This window comes from Otolemur garnettii, unplaced genomic scaffold (genome assembly GCF_000181295.1).
Source record: "Otolemur garnettii isolate 467f Iridium unplaced genomic scaffold, OtoGar3 scaffold00071, whole genome shotgun sequence".
Taxonomy (NCBI): Eukaryota; Metazoa; Chordata; class Mammalia; order Primates; family Galagidae; genus Otolemur; species Otolemur garnettii.
The window spans coordinates 1,469,514-1,473,954 of record NW_003852466.1 but is presented as its reverse complement, the minus strand read 5'-3'; positions in this window follow the sequence as shown (position 1 = coordinate 1,473,954).

The following is a 4,441-nucleotide window of genomic DNA, read 5'->3' as shown; positions in this document are numbered from 1 at the left end:
GGGGATTCAAACCCGCCACCTTAGGTGTATGTGGCTGGCACCTTAGCCGCTTGAGCCACAGGCACCGAGCCACAGGAAGGTTAATATAAAATCCCAGGATGTCTACCTGTCCATAGACAGAAGATTAGTGTTTCCCAATGGACTGATGGAACTTGGTTCCCTTTTTGCTCTGCCAAGAATAGCTAAATTTATCATAACCTAAGGGTGCTTGAAGATTACCTGTCCCAATAAAAAGATATATAGGAAGTCATGAATACAAGGCAATCCTGGGTTGCTGAAGGAAAAAAGATTCTCCTTTTTAATTTATTGTCCATTTTGCAAAGTTGCTTACAAATGGTTTCTTACAAGCAAAGAATTGCAAAAATATTCCAAGAACTGCAAACAAATTAAACCTTTGGGAACTGAATTTTATGCCCACAGTCTCATAAACCAAATAATCTTGAAGACTTAGCTAGATGGCTGATACTGCCACACCTGCTGTGATGCTAACACCATGGCCCCTAAGGGCTGGGACCAACCCAGTCTGGCAGCAGTGTCTGGTGGCATCTCATCCACGGTGATTTCAAAGTACCAGGCACATTTCCATACCCCATGAAAGGCCTGCACCATAGAGTAACCTTTCTCTCCAACCACAGTCAGCTGGTCATCAGAGATCTTTAACTGGGGAGCTGCAGTGATGGAGATTAAAACAGGCCTGCAACTATTGAGATTATTAGAGACAACTGCCACAAAAACATGGGGCCTAATACTCCAGTAAACAAAACAAAAAAATACTGACCTTGTAGTCCTAGCTATTCAGGAGGCTGAGAACTCTAGCCTTGGTGACAGAAACTCTTGTCTCTTAAATAAATAAACAACAACAAATATTGACATATCAGCTCAGGAGTTTAAAAATCTCAACTCAGGTTGGGCGCCCATAGCTCAGTGCTTGCTTAGGGAGCCAGCCACATGCTCCAGGGCTGGTGGGTTCGAACTAGGCCTGGGCCTGCTAAACAACAACAAAATAGCCAGGTGTTGTGGTGGGCATCTGTAGTCCCAGCTACTCGAGAGGCTTGGACAAGAGAATTGCTTGAGCCCAAGAGTTTGAGGTTGCTGTGAACTATGAAGCCACTGTCTCAAAAAAAAAAAAAAAAAAAAAAAAAAACTCAACAGAAGCCCAGGTGCAGTGGCTTATGCCTATAATCCTAACACTCTGGGAGGCCAAAGTGGGAGTTTTGCTTGAGCTTCAGAGTTTGAAACAAGCCTGAGTAAGAGTGAGACCCCATCTCCACTAAAAATAGAAAAATTAGCCTGATGTTCTGGCAGGCACCTGATGGTCTTAGCTAGGCTGAGGCAAGAGGATAATTGCTTGAACCCGGGAGTTCTGAGGTTTCTGTGAGCTATGATGATGCCATAGTACTCTAACCTGGGGTAAAAGAGTGAGACTTTGTCTTAAAAAAAAAAAGGAGAAAGTTTTAAAAACTATATATATGTATATAAAATGGCTAGAACTTACAGGAAGAGACAGAGAAGGAAATTATTTCTTCCACATTCTGGCTGTATGTAGAGATGGGAGCCAGTGTAGTGGTAAGAGACTGAGGTGTGTGTCTAATTCTAGACTGACAATGACAGCAGTTCAAAGCAACCCTGAACTGACATGACCTTAAATACCTTACATACCTCTGTCATGTAGGGCCAACAAAACCTGATCGTACAAGCAGGCTCTGTAGAGGTCTCCAGGAATAGGTTTTCCTGCCCAGCAGTCAAGTTGAAGCTTCTCAGGGCCAGGGGCGTGGTGATCAGGCTCAGCTAGGATATACCGATTGCTATTTTTGTTAAATGGGTGTTCCAAGGGATAGCCATGAGGGGGAAGGTGCTGAGCAGAAAACAAAGGATCACTGCACAAAGGAAAAAATACAGTCAAGAAACTAAACCTCTCTCTAGTTCAACTGCATTTAATTGTGTAAGAAAGGACTCCTAGTAGATTTCAGTTGGAACTCACGGAACTTCACAACACTTTTCATTACTTAAATAAATCATTTTGCCCTCTGCAGGCAAAATGGGTAAATGAGAAGAATAAGCTTTATTTGGCAAAGCAATTTTGGTTAAATTACTTCTATTTGGCAGGGATCATCCTGGTGGTTTCTGAGCATGTACATTGTAGGAGAGAAGGGGAGGAGGAGAATGAAAGTGTGTAGCAGCCCGTATAGCTTATGGCTAGGGGGAGTGAGAGTTATAAGAAATACCTGTAATGGAACACCTTGGTGAACAGGGCATGGAGAGAGATTTAGTTCTAACAAGCATGAGAGAGCTCGAGATGAGAGCAGTGGTGAATTGGCAGTCTCTACACCTGTGGTGGTGAGGGGCATGAGCTCAGCCTTATATTAGGCTGGAGGAGAAGGCAGATGGGAGGCATGCGCATTCTATCACGGGTCCACTTACTCTGACTCTTGTCTCCTCTCCTGCCTGCAGAACGCCAACACGGCGCCTCTCTCCTGAAGATTACCAAGCTCTGCTAAAGACTAAGATCTATCTATTCTAAGGAGACTGCTTTACTCTCTCTAAGATACTCTGTCTCTCTCTCCCTCCAGCTAAAGTAGATAGCCCTCAGGCACCTAAGAGAAACTGTTCCTGAGCAAGGTAGCTTAGTGGTCCGTGTCCAGAAACCTACCTAAGCTGGGCCAGTAGACCTGGCCAGTCCCGGGCCCTGACAAGTGGTGTCAGAAGCAGATCCTGACAAGTGATTTCCTGTAGTATATTTATTACTACAGACTAATGAACCAAAACTCAGAGAGGAACACTTACTGTTACTACCCTAAAGAAGTGACCTGGATGCCAACATTTCAGTATTTATTAAACAAAGGGAAAGGAAGACGCATAAAGTGAGAAGCAGAGAATTGAGTATAAGAATTCACATTCATAATGGATTTCACTCCCTTTCCCTGATCTATCATTTCTCAAGATGCTTAAGAACTATTACTCCTCAGACTTATCACCAGAGGATGCTACCAGCCTGCGGTACATTTCTGTAGAAACAAGTCCATAAGACGAATACCTAGCCTGGGGTAATTTGGGGTTTCAAAATGCTTAAGGTTTGGCAAAAATGGACAGGCCTTTATCCTTAGACTCTTGAGCTGAGGGAAAACATCTCTTTTCCCTCTAGTGGACTTCACCAACACCAAATAACACCCAAATGGGGGCCAGAGGGCCAACTGTGCCCACCTCCGAGCCTTCTTGGTGGTCCCTATAGTCCCTCCATCCTGCTGTTGCACTTAGCTCCTCTTCCTTTTCCACTGCTGCCCACTGCAATTCCCCCTTGGAAGAGAAGGCAGAGTACTGTCAGTAAGCCAAGATGGAAGCCCAGGGTGGATTCTGAAATTCCAGGGGGCCCAACACACCTAAAGTGCATTTGTGTAACACTACAGGAGAATTTCCTTCTCAAAAGCATGTTGGAGTTCACCTTTGTTCAGAACTCTGGGTTCTGGCAGTGACCTCAAATGAACCTAGCAATAATGGTATCTGTGTTAACATTTCCAATTTTCCTTTCTTAATGAGCTGTAACTACAAGTATACTTTCTGAGGCTGTGACAAATGTATTTTCACTCATTGAGATTCCAAACAGCCACAGCTAAAAAGAATGAAAGCAACTGCATGGATATACTTTTTTTTTCTGCCCAAATTAATATAAACACCCATAAAGAGAATCTTCACTGTAAATCAATGTTCACTTGTGTTATGCCCGAAATTTTCTCAAGACTCCCCACAGACAGTCCGAGACACACTCCGATGTAAAAGGCAAAAGGTGAGTTTTATTCAGGCCCTGGGAAGCCCAGACTCTCCTGGCATGCAAGCTGAGGACGAGTCCAGAACTTGGGGTAGAGCAAGTTTTTATGGGGTACAGAAAGCAAGAAGGGTAGGGTCCGTTACGAGCACACTCTTGATTGGTGGTTGGTGATTTCATTAGTAAAGGCGGATTTGCATTGGTGGTTGATGATTTCACTAGTAAAGGAGAATTTGGATTGGTTCAGGTGAGGGGTGGGGGGGTTCTTAACCAGGGCTAGAGGTGGTGTAGCCTAATTAGGTAGTTGAAGGAGAATACCTGAATTTCAAGGAAGTAGAAACCTATTGCCTATTATGGGAGCTGTTCAAGGGAACTGATACTTATTGCCTATTATGGCAGCTGTCTGCCTTAGGTGACTCAATTCAACGGCTTAATGGCTGTGCAACCAGGGGTGGGGGAGGCAGCAGGGAGTGGCCCTGCGGTTTTAACAGAGTTTATGTAGTGGACAACAAAAATGGCGCTGGTCTGGCCCTTACAACTTGCTTGAACTTGCACAATGTATTCCATAAAGGCACAATATCTGCTAAAGCACTTAATGTGAATATCCAATAAGACATCAAATGTGGGCTCGGTGCCTATAGCTCAACCGGCTAAGGCGCCAGCCACATACACCTAAGGTGG